The sequence below is a fragment of the Schistocerca gregaria genome, chromosome 10, assembly GCF_023897955.1.
Source record: "Schistocerca gregaria isolate iqSchGreg1 chromosome 10, iqSchGreg1.2, whole genome shotgun sequence".
In the NCBI taxonomy this organism is placed as follows: Eukaryota; Metazoa; Arthropoda; class Insecta; order Orthoptera; family Acrididae; genus Schistocerca; species Schistocerca gregaria.
Window position 1 is genome coordinate 121,587,633 of NC_064929.1, and position 13,299 is coordinate 121,600,931.

Below are 13,299 nucleotides of genomic sequence, written 5' to 3' on the forward strand. Positions count from 1 at the left end.
GTTCTGCCTGTTTACCCATCGCTGTATTTGGCGCTTCACTGTATACAGCTACAAGTAAAGGGAAAACGATCTTTTTTTACTGAACGGCTTGTGCAAAATCGTTTGACTGCAGTTCGTGGGCCTAGATTCTGTCATCGCCGATCGGCTGAGATGTTTCAGGCACTTTTAGCCGGCCGTTCTGAACTTTTCGCGCAGCCTCGTTTCGGAGTTTTGTTGCCTGGAGATTACAGTGCGCCAAAACCACCTCTGCGCGGGACCCGACACGGAGTAGGTGACGTTTGCGGGGCAAGGTGTTGCGTCGCGGGCGTCGTGTTTTCCCCGCTGAGCCCACCGCGATAACGGCTCGTGTGATAGATCTGGCATGATAGCGAGGCCGACCGCATTCTGCCAGTCCACGGAGGTCTGCCGTGTGTCGCTCGCTGAGGAACAGCCTTTGCCACGCATACACCTGTGCGGCGTTGCCTCTACACGGTGAGTTCCGTTCGTTCAGACTGCATACTTCACTGACGCTTCTCCCTCTGTACTCCGTCTGCACTCCGCGAGCGACACCGTGGTATGTGGTGCAGAGTACCCATCCTTTCCATGCCATACACAAACACAGTTGATGTGGGCGGGGGGGGGGGGGGGGACGTTTACTTGTCACTTCCATCAAAAATTTAATTTCAGCTAACGTATTTTTCTGTTTCCAACAAAAGGTTTATGTTATTGTTGTGGTCTTCAGTCCTGAGACTGGTTTGATTCTGCTTCTAATGGTACTTGAATTACGTAACCATTACGGCACCTCAACTTAACCTCTCGATACCAGCAGTATTCTACTGTGTTTCTGTAAAGCAGTTGACATATTTCTGAGACAACATTCAGATTTGATTCCATTTTTTTTATTTACTATTTCGTTTGGCATCAAGGATACATTACTTGAATTGAACAGCAATGATGTTACTGGTAACACAATATGCATATACTGCAAAAAAATAGATTACATTCATTTATGGTAATAAGAGTCTTAGATTAGATCGATACATCAATAATATACATATGGATAAAAACGCTAGGATGCGTTACATATAAAAGAGAAAATCTGTTTTTTTTATAAACACCAATATTGACAAACAGAGCTTCAAGTTGTAATAAAAACTATAGGTTAATATCTAAAGTATCCAGCCAGTAGATTGCTTCCTCAGAGACCTCGTGTATGCTGGTCAGAGTTCCAGCATATTTCCGTAGGGGACACCCTGTGACTATGTCGTGTATTGTTTGTCGTTGGTGTCCGCAGTCACACTTGGCACTTTCAGCGATTCCCCACTTATGCTTCAAGTCCTGCCACCTTCCGTGCTTGGTGCGTATGCGATGTAGGGTGGCCCACGACCTCCTAGGTAAGACGAATCCAGGAGGGACTCGTGTAGGACCAGCAATGAGACCTGCAGAATCGGGATTGACTGCGAACCATTCTTGCCGCCATGCTGTTTCTGGTTGGAATCCTTCTGAAGTAAGCTTTTTCCAAGTCTCCAGGAGGGTTTCCTGGACATAAGTCGTTGCCTTCGAGTAGCATCACAGTCCTGGTGTAGCGGTAACTCGGGATTCTTCGAGCATTTCTCCCATTCCCTTTTCAACGTTGCTTGACGTCGGAACTTCGGTGGTGCAATAATAGACAGAACAGGTAGCCATGCTGTGGCTGTGGATTTTATTGTCCCGGATACGCTTCTCACGGCTACGTTCAGCTGCGTGTCTACCATGGCTGTAAGAGAGCTGTTCAGCCATACTGGGATGCAATATTCCCCAAACAGAGTATACAAGTGAGAGGGGAGTTCTTTTGAGTACTGATGCCTTAGCTCCCCGGCTTGTTCCGGAGAGTTTGTGTAATATATTGTTTCTGGTTCTCATTTTTAAAGCTGTTTCAGTCAGGTGTTTTCTATATGTTAGCGAACGATCCAAGGTCACGCCGAGATATTTTGGGAATGGTTTATATAATAGTAACTGGTTTCTAAAGGAAATTTGCGGTTTATAGCGAGCTTGCCTATTACTCAGATGGAAGGTGGAGGATTCAGTTTTATTTCTGTTTGATTTGAGTCGTCATCCATTAAAAAATTCATCTAGAATTTGCAGATCATGAGTGAGAGTCATTTCTGAAATTGTAAAATCGTTAGCCTGCGTCCCCAAGACTACGTCATCAGCATAGCTAAATGTTCTTGCTTTCGTTTCTGGCAAGTCAGCGACATATAAATTGAAGAGTATGGGTCCCAATACTGATCCCTGTGGTAGTCCGTCATTTAAATTGTGTACCTTGCTTACTTGAGCTTTCAGGTGAACGTGGAATTTCCTGTTGGACAACATGTTATTGAGTAGTTGTGCAATTCTTTTACATGGAATTATTCTTAAGAACTTAAGAATCATTCCTTTCCGTCACACTGTATCATATGCTGATGTTAGGTCAATAAACACGGCCATTGTTTTCTTCAGGTCTTCGAAGCCCTTCTCTATGTATGTTGCCAACGCTAGCACGATCGCTACAGGTCTCGTCTGAAGCCAGCCTGTTCCACAGCAATGTGTTTCAGGATAGTTGGTGCAATTATATTATAGAGTACTCTCTCCAGCAGTTTATAGCAGACACTTAAAAGTGAAATGGGTCTATAGTCTTCAGGAATGTTACCAGATTTTGACGGTTTCAGGATGGCAATGATTTTAGTTTTCTTAAAAGGATGTAGAGATACTTTGATACAACGATATGTTTATGTTGCAATGATATTATTCACATGTGTATTCTTTCTTTTGTCACTATGATTTTTGACGTACTTGTAACTCTTGATTTTTGGGCGCGAAAGGGGTTAGTTAGTTAGAGAGTTAGAGACCGAGAAAGTCAAGTTTTCGATGTCATGTCGAAAAGACGCATATTGTAGTCAGCTTATAAAATGTGAACATTAACAGTAGGGAAGATGTTTTCAAGTATGTTTCGTATTGTGAAGTGATGTTTTGTGTGTTACGTGTAATTGCAACAAAAGCAATAAAAAAGAAGTGTAACTTCAATTCGGACTGCTGATTACTTTTCTTACATCACCATTGTGCTAACTTTCAAACGTTTAATCTTCAAGAATGGTTTGTGAAACACATACATAAAACTTTTGAATATAGCAGAATAAAATGATTGAGCCATGATTTTACAAAGAAATCAGCGTGGGAAACCCGAAAAGATGAGTGCCTAGTTTATTATTATTATATGAAATGACTTTATTAACTGTGCTCTAATGAAACCTGCCACATAAAAACTTTGTTGTTGCCCGAAAATGCAGTATTTAGCAGCGTTAGCGACACCACAATCATTATTAAATTTTGACATTTGTTGTGGCAGGGTTTTTAGAAGCTCTCCATGCTACTCTATTCTGTGCAAGCTTCTTCATCTCCCAATACCTAATGCAACCTACATCCTTCTGAATGTGCTTAGTGTATTCACCTCCTGGTCTCCCTCTACGTTTTCTACCCTCCACGCTACCCTCCCTGTGATCCCTTGATGCCTCAGAATATGCCCTACCAACCCATCCCTTGTTCTAGTCAAGTTGTGCCACAAATTCCTCTTCTCCCCAATTCTGTTCAATACCACCTCATTAGTTATGTGATCTACCCATCTAATCTTCAGCATTCTTCTGTAGCACCACATTTCTAAAGCTTCTATTCTCTTCTTCTCCAAACTATTTATCGTCCATGTTTCACTTCCATACATGGCCACACTCCATACAAATACTTTCAGAAACGACTTCCTGACCCTTAAACCTATACTCGATGTTTACAAATTTCGCTTCTTCACAAACGGTTTCCTTGCCACTGCTAATCTACATTTTATATCCTCCCTACCTCAACCATTATCAGTTATTTTGCTCCCCAAATATTAAAACTCCTTAACTACTTTAAGTATCTCATATCCTAATCTAATTCCCTCAGCATCACCCCATTTAATTCGACTACATTCCACTATCCTCTTTTCGGTTTTGTTGATGTTAGCAGAATATGGAATCGGTGGGTTCAGGAGGGTAATACGGAACGCCGTGCTAGATCCCAACGGCCTCGTATCACTTGCAGTCGAGATGACAGGCATCTTACCCGCATGGCTGTAACGGATCGTGCAGCCACGTCTCTATTCCTGAGTCAACAGACTGGGGGCTTTTGCAAAACAACAACCATCTCCACGAACAGTTCGACGAAGTTTGTAGCAGCATGGACTATCAGCTCGGAGACCATGATTGCGGTTACCCTTGACGCTGCATCACAGACAGGAACGCCTGCGATGGTGTACCCAACGACGAACCTGGGGGCACGAATGACAAAATGAAATTTTTTCTGATGATTCCAGGTTCTATTTACAGGCCCATGATGGTCGCATCCGTGTTTGACGACATCGCGGTGATCACACAGTGGAAGCGTGTATTCGCCATCGCCATACTAGCGTATCACCCGTCGTGATGGTATGGGGTGCCATTGGTAACACGTCTCGGTCACCTGTAGTTCGCATTGACGGCAATTTGAACAGTGGACGTTACATTTCAGATCTGTTGCGATCCTTGACTCTACCCTTCATTAGATCCCTGCGAAACCCTACTTTTCAGCAGGATAAAGCACGACCCCATGTTACAGGTCTTCTACGGTCCTTTCTGGAAACAGGAAGGATGTTCGACTGCTGCCCTGGCCAGCACATTCTCCACATCTCTCACCTATTGAAAACGTCTGGTCAATGGTGGTCGAGCAACTGGATCGTCACAATACACCAGTCAGTACTCTTCATTAACTGTTGTATCGTGTTTAAGCTGCACGGGCAGCTGTACCTGTACACGCCATCCAAGATCCGTTTCACTCAATGCCCAGGCGTATGAAGGCAGTTATTACGGCCAGAGGTGGTTGTTCTGGGTACTGATTTCTTAGTATCTATGCACCCAAACTGCGTGAAAATGTAATCACGTGTCAGTTCTAGTATAACATATTTGTCCAATGAATACCCGTTTACCATCTGCATTTCGTCTTGGTGTAGCAATTTTAATAGCTGGTAGTGTGTAATGTGAAGAGGTAGGCTGGTAATGTTCTTCACTGAATCCATACACCTACTCGCTGCTATCCCTCGTCGTCTTCGATTTTGCCTAGCAAGACTGCTTTTTTTTCATAATGTCGCCTTCTCCTTTCAAAATGTTCCCAAGGAACAGGAAGTACCTTTGGTTTGCACAAGAAGATCAACTTCTTGTCATGGTAAGACCTTCTGTAATGGAAGCATTAGTTCTTCTATGTGCCCGTGGTACCCGTAATATCCTTCGCCAACACCACGTCCTCAAAGGATTAGTTCGGATTTCAAACTCCAGGTCGCACAGCTGTACGAGGAAAGAGGGGACACCAACGATTTCACCAGGAGCATCGTTCTGGATGTTGCCCTGCGCTGTCACACCTTAGTGAGTTCAACCATTGCGGCTCAGTCAAGGAGGACTGTTCGTTTTACTTTTGTATCACACTTGCCTGTGTTGCTGATCGGATAAAAAATTGGTGCGAATGGCTCTGAGCGCTATGGGACTTAATCTCTGACGTCATCAGTCACCTACTACTTAAACCACTACTTAAGCCTAACTAACCTAAGGGCATAACACACATCCATGCCCGAGGCAGGATTCTAACCTGCGACCGTAGCGGTCGCACCGTTTTAGACTGTAGGGCGTAGAACCACTCGGTCACATCGGCCGACTATACGTTTGTGGTGTGCGTACTGTAATACCTTCGGTACACACACCGTCACATTATTTGACTTGTCGCTCAAACGAATTAGGCGACTGCCAGCAATATGTCTCGTGGTCTTATCGTGGCGTGTTTATTTTCTGCCGTTAGATCAGACGATTGAAATGCCACTTGCACGCTTAGACTAGCAGATTGACGGTGACCAACTTTAAACAGAACTTGATGAATTTTCACACACATTTATTAAAATAATAACAAGCATAAACATTACTTAACTTGGTTCTGGGTGCTATTTACAATTGACGATCTGAAGTTCCTTTGGTATTGGTATGTTAATCTTATTCTCACATATATCTCTGATACTTGACAAAAGTGTCTATAAATTTATCTTCATGGCTATGTACAGGAATATGGTAATCTTATTAGGTGCAGACTGAAACTTGACTATAGACTGGTACAGACTGGTGCAGACAAATGCAGACTGAAGCAGACTGACTAATCGGAGGTCTGTACACTCGTTATAATACCTCGAATGTTCATCTATCACTGCGCGAGTGTGATCCGCGAGAAGAAAAGGTTCTACGTTAGCAGCAATCTCATTGTCTGCGTTACATATTAATACGCAGATCGGCAGAAGCAGAATTTGGTCCGTCTCTAAGGCAGCGCCATCTCATAGTGCGGAGACAGACGTGTGCTGTGCCTGCGCTGTTGAGCTTAGCAGGGCGCGCTCTAGTGGGAAAGTTGTGTACGCCCTGACTACGCGGAACTATGTACACAACAGTGGTCTTATGAGAATTAGCGAAACATTAAAGAAGGAAACTTCCTGACAAATTAAAACTGTGTGCCGGACCGAGAGTCGAACTCGGGACTTCTGCGTTTTGCGGGCAAGTGTTCTACCAACTGACATACCCAAGCACGACTCACGCCCCGGCCTCACAGCTTCACTTCTGCCAGTACCTCGTCTCCTACCTTCTGAACTTCACAGAAGATCTCGTGTGAAACTTGCAGAGCTAGCAATCCTGGAAGAAAAAATATTGCCGAGACATGGCTGATTCACAACCTAGGGGATGTTTCCAGAATGAGATTTTCACTCTGCAGCGGAGTGTGCGCTGATATGAAACTTCCTGACAGATCAAAACTGTGTGCAGAACCGAGACTTGATACTGCGATCTTTGCCTTTCACACACAAATGACATTATAGCATGCTGTTCATCAATGCCTTCTGTTCTGGCAAAAGACGTTTTGGACGTAGGTTTGTTGTGCATCAGGACAAAGATCCCAAACGTGTTACTAAATTTTGCAGAGCTTATGTCAATAGAAAATAGAAGTATCGGGAACTGTACAATATTATTTCGTTTAGTCAGTCGCCTTAATGATATTTCCAGAATGCCAATTATTTGTGTAACTGCCCTGAGAGCACAGGTTCGATACTTTTGAGGCTAGAATCTAAACCATGTTGCATTGTACATAATGATACAGACAGAAAATGTTTATTTTATTGGTCTATTTTCTTACGATGTGTTTGTACACTGAAATAAAGTACATAGATTTGACGATGGCTGTTCGAAGCCAATGACCAGTAGTGTACATGGTTTTAATTCAGTGCGAATCTTTGGGTCAGGAAATAAAAAAGTTTTACAACAATCATTACAGCTAAAGGCTTCTTTATTTATAAATGCGAACCAGATAAGGCTGTGATGACACCATCTACTGCGATGAATAGTCACGATGTTTCACAAATATTTATTGACTGGTTTTGACCACATTAGCCCTGCATAAAGTAATGGCTGATAGGAGTTTGCTAACACTCCAAAATACCAGGATCGCAGCAATGCAAACACTGGGAATTTGGTTCCGACATATTCCATAAACAACAAAATATTTTGTACGCCAGGCGTATTTCAGCACATGTGTGTCACCAACATATTTAGTTAATAACCTTGATGGTGCAGCATATTTCACAGAACATTTAGTGAGCAACAGACTAGCCCAAAACTGTTTATAGCAACTCCAATCGTTATTTTAGTAGCTAGAGACGATGCTTATATTCTAGCTGTGTACTTGGTCCAGGTTGATATTGGACAGTTTCTTGCTTCTTTTGTCTTCCCCCCACCCCTCCCCCATTACCCAACCACTTCTTTTGGCTCTATGACTCACTTTCTGTGTGTGTGTGTGTGTGTGTGTGTGTGTGTGTGTGTGTTTAATTTTGTACTTGTTTGTGTTGTAAAACCGGGGAGCTTTGCTGGAGGTATTACTTTGCGACAACATCGCGCACTTGTGTTTTATTCTTAAATACCGTAACCGGGATTAACATTCAAGAGATAATTCTGCTCCAGCGTGCTATTGCATACGGCTGCCATTACTGGTGGAAGCTAACAGGTACGCACTTTGCACTCGAGTCGGTGGAGAAAAAACTTGTTGTAGACATCTTGGAATCTTTCTTCTAGTGTCAATAAATTTGAAAGGCTGCCTAATTGAAGGTAAGTTGATACAGATACATGCAGATATTCTGCAAAAGAGTTAATTTTTACTAAATTTATCTTCGGCCATTGAGAGCAAAAAAATGTTATTTCTATGGGTCATACCAATAAAATTTTGACAGCATACAAGTTTTATTAACGAAATTAGGGCCATTTGTGAGCGGTTTAGAGTAAAAATTTTTATTTCGTAATATAACTTTGCTTGTAAATGTAACATACAGTTGATCTGAATTATTAAATATCACAAGTTCGTTTTTTCTCGTACCACTGATCTCGTATGTAATAATCTAAGCTATCTAACTTGCTCAGAGAACATTTTTCTAAATGTGCGTTTGTGATATTTGCTCTGGTTATTTTTCTCATACGTTTTCAGCGAACAGATACCTAATTAAGTATGCCCTCCGTGTGGCCAAGAGGTTCTAGGCGCTACAGTCTGGAACCGCGCGACCGCTACGGTGGCAGGTTCGAATCCTGCCTCGGGCATGGATGCGTGTGATGTCCTTAGGTTAGTTAGATTTAAGTAGTTCTACGTTATAGGGGACTGATGACCTCAGCAGTTAAGTACCATAGTGCCCATAGCCATTTGAACCATTTAATTAAGTATGTGTCAGTTTTGTTTAATTACCTTACTCAGCGCAGTTTAGTTTTCTTGCATTATCACTTTGTTTCAACGAGGATGGGACTATAATTATTTGCATTTTAAGAAAATGGGCAAGTTTATATCGCCAAACCGGCAAACATTGCGACAAATGGTTTTCTGCGTATCTACAATGCATCAGTAAACACCCATTTCGTTGAAGAATCGATAACCTATGTAAAATAAAAAACCATCGTGTTAAACTTTGAATTCAGACAATAACTATGCGAAATACTTAACATGACATTTTTATACCTCCTGAAGCGTTTATACACGTGCAGCTAGGACCATGAGGCATAAACGATGAATCGAGTTAGCCATTTAGTAACACAGATAGCTCATAAAAGTGACCAAAACGGTAACGCATTCATAACTGTGTTGTTGTAAAGGAACAGTACGCAGTTCATCTTCATCACGGGCCTGCCTGCCACTCGCTGATACACTTCCGCTTCTTTGTCTATACAATTCTGGCGAAGCCGATGTGCCATGGTGGCTATTAAGTAATGTTCTTTGATTCAGTTCACAGACTGCAACACTTTCTAAGCTTTTCGTGTTAATTAAAGCGGTAGAAGCATGGTCTTTTCTGAATGTGCTTCAAACGAAAAAGCGATTTTGCTAGCTACAGGCTCAGTTGACATTTTGCGGCCATATTTCCACAGAAACTTTCAGCCCCTAACACATATTTCTTTTATTCTAACCGACACCTCAAATTCCAATATTCATAGATTTAGCTTTAAAAATTGCTTTCATGATGAAATATCTTCAAAAAAATTTAACCCCTCTTTCATCACATGGGGCGTTCAGTTCCAAAAACAGTGAAACACGATTTTTTTTAAATTTCCGACCGAGAAGCCAAATGCAAAATTTCATGGATTTAGCTTCAAAAATAGTTTCATTATTAAATATCTCCACATAATTTTTTTCCAATATTTCACCCACATATATGCCGAAATTCCAAAAACTCTACACAAGTTGTATTTTTTTTATTTCTAACCAAAAAGCCACACAAAAATGTTGGTAGATATAGATTACAAATGCTTCCATAATGAAATATTTTCATAAAACTTTTAATCACCTGTGCCATACCCTCATCGGTTGCATCTCCAAAACTAGCAAACACAATTTTTTTAACTAAAAATTCAAAAACCAGTTTTTATTCATGTAGTGTCGTAGTAGTTCTTTAATAATAATTTATTTTCATAACAAACTTTCATCCACTATTTCATACCCATAGTGGATGAATTTCCAACAATGCTGAAACACGGATTGTTTGTATCTCTGGACGAGAGACCAAATACCAGTTTCCGTGATTATAGCTTCATAATTGCCTTAATAATTACATATTTTCAAATAACATTCCATCCAGTATTGAACCCCTTTAGGGGTGCAATTTCGAAAAATCTTTTCTTAAACAGAGCCCTCCAAATTTCGAGTTTCTCTCCTTAGCGATTTGGGCCGCGCAATGATGAATGAATGAATGAATCAGGACATTTCTCTCTATACGAGGGCCATTCAATAGTTAAAGAGACAAACTGGTCTGGAGAAAAAAGCTTTTATTTTTACAGAACAATACTTTCTCTACTTTTCAACATAATCCTCTTGAACATTTATGTCCTTGTTCTAACGGACTGCAAGCTTTTTTTGTTCCGGCTGCGAAGAACTCCTTATCTTTACGTTTGAACCAATTTCTAACACACTTTTTCACGCCCTCATTGTCCTCGAACCTCTTCCCACGTAATGCCTCCTTCAGTGCACCAGACCGATGGAAATAACTAGTTGCTAAATCAGGACTGCAAGGGGGATGAGGCAGTACTTCCCAGCCAATTTTGTCGATGGTTTCACTCTTGGTTGAGCCATATGAAGACGTACGTTGTCTTGCTGGAGAATGACACCTCTCCTCTGTGATCCACGACGTCTTTCTCTCATGGCTCGCTTCACCTTGTTTAAAAGCAAATCCGAGTAGTACTGGCTGTTCATTGTACGTTGCTCTTCGAGATAATCACAAAAAACTGGACTTTCAACATCCCAAAACGACGTCAATATGACTTTTCCTGGTGATGCTTTGGGTTTTGAATTTTTTTTGGACAGGTGAGTTGGTGTGCTTCCAATCCATGCGTTGTCTTTCTGACTCGGGCTCGTAATAGTGAATCAAAGTTTCATTACAAGTTAAAATACTGTTGAGCAAGTGCTCACCTTCTCTTTCGTAACGTTCCTTTAGTTCTGTGCACACTGTCAAACTTGTTTTCTTGTGTAGCCGCGTCAACTCTTTTGGGACCCGCCTTGCACATGTTTTGCGGTAATTCGGCCTGTTACAGATAATTTTATGAACTAAGCCAGAACTAACTCGAACGTTATCAACTATTATCTCCACAGTCACACGGCTGTCAGCACGAATAATGTCATCAATTCGACTTTCAAGTGAGGGAGTTGAAACTACATCTGGTCGGCCAGAACGGTGTTCGTCAGTCAGTGAGTCGCTACCATTTTTGACTGCTCTACCCACTTGTAAAATTTGCACAATACATACAACCTTCACCATAAACTTTAGACATTCTACAGTATATATTCACTGGGTTCTCTCCTTCGGCAAGTGTAAAACGAATAACAGGAAAGTTGTTCAACTAATGTAGAAGTTTCAAGACGACTAGCCATCGTGAAATGTATTTTTGAGGCTATAAACAAAACAATGTTAATACATCAGCTGATCAGGGCTCGTCCCAGTGATGCCAACTTGAAGCCATAACATTACCAAACTTGCCCTACTAACAGTTTTTTCCCCAGAGCAATTTGTCTCTGTAATTATTGAACGACCTCGTACATACGAATAGAGATCAATATAGCTCCAGTCTCCCGGTCATCTATTTGATGTCACAGTGTTTTTCTAAGCAGGGCATAACTTTTTGACAATTAATATTCCTTATTCCGAAACCTCATTGCACATAAAAATTTACTGTTATCAAAATTAACGATTAAAGACTATGCAGTTCCATATATTCTGATATTTAAAATAATTTAATTATTTTAGATCGTAAAATATTTTTCAAATGTCACACAGCTTCCCTGTATTTTGTTTTCTTGTACGGTTCTTATTAGATAACAAACAATACATCAGCAGATGCATGGGTATTTGGTCATGACAGAAGGAAAGAAAAAACTTAGAGTCCTTATTACTAATTTTATAAATAGAGTATGTTTCTTCCTGTTAGTAGTTTTTAACTGCTGTGACACGGAAGAGCTCTTCTCACGAAAGGAAGTTGTGAGTGGATGCATCACAGCGTAAATAGTGATCACTGAACAAGGAACGCAGCTATGTGTATCACATTGGCTGTAATTCCTTATACAAAGTTCACGTTCGCACATAAACAATTGTTTTCTTTAAGCTGTAGCAGTACACAGATAACTATATATCGGGCAGAATTATGGTAAAGTTATGACGGTGTAATGGCAGAAGAGTATTAGATTAAACACTGCAGAATGAACAGTACCAAAACATTTCGAATCGAGTACAGACTGTCTTCAAGTACAAATATTTGTCGTCAGATTTTCAGTAACTTATCAAAGAGAACTTTGGTTAGGCACTCCAAGAAAAAAACAAAATAAAACCGACGGCAAGCCTTGATAGAACTACCTGCTTGAGACGGAAATCGGTAGATGCTAGATGTGATGTATCAGATTAACTGAATTTTCCGTCGCTTCTGGGTTGAAGAAAATTATAATAAATGAAAAGCACTAGTTTCCTTTTGTTGTATAGTATTACTTTTATTGTTTTAAGCGGTTCTCGGCTTACAAAGCCGTCATCAGACATTTACTGAGTATTCCACCAAATACGTTTGTAAACGACATAGGAAAAGAAGTTGCAAATCTAGACTGAAGCAGAAACGCGCAGGAAATAACATCTCTGACAGTGTGGTTGTAATGAAATGTAGAAAAGTAAACAGTTGAACAGAAACTAAATATGAAAGAAAAAACTATAACACAATACTGGAACAGCAAGCCAAAATAACGATTTATAATAATAAACAAAACCAATAAATAAGAAGAGTACCTGATAAGGGTAACTGAGGAGATATAATAAGTGGAAGTGATACACAACCCAAATAAAAGAAGAAAGAATTATCAATGAAATTGCAGAATGCATGAGAAACTTAAACAATGTCGCTAAGATAAACAGAATTTAAAAAATGCAAAAATATGGAGGTTTGTACGGGAACATACAGTAAATGCTAGGTTTGAGAGTATGGTGGCACAGCTTTTTAAAAAGTAAAAAGTTGAACAGTATACAAATATAAAGTAAGCAAATAGAAAAACATTAACAGTGTACTACAAGCTGTGCTTATGTAACAGTTTTGTTTAAATAAATGAACCAAGTAAATGAAAAATAACAGTATTTGATGAGACTACTTTTAGAAGTATTAAATATGGAAAGTAATGCAAGTGCTAGTTAAAAGAAAGAATAACAGTCGTAATTAATTAATGGCTCTGAGC

At 40.5% G+C, this 13,299-nt stretch overlaps 1 protein-coding gene across 1 annotated transcript in view; it reads left to right on the forward strand.

The window, feature by feature from the left end:
* The first annotated feature begins 385 nt into the window (after positions 1–385).
* LOC126293608 (uncharacterized) overlaps positions 386–13,299 on the forward strand; it is a 182,317-nt gene continuing 169,403 nt past the window's right edge. The window contains exon 1 of the mRNA XM_049986892.1: positions 386–471. The gene's annotated coding sequence lies outside the window, so the exon portion shown is untranslated. The remainder of the gene's footprint in view (positions 472–13,299) is intronic.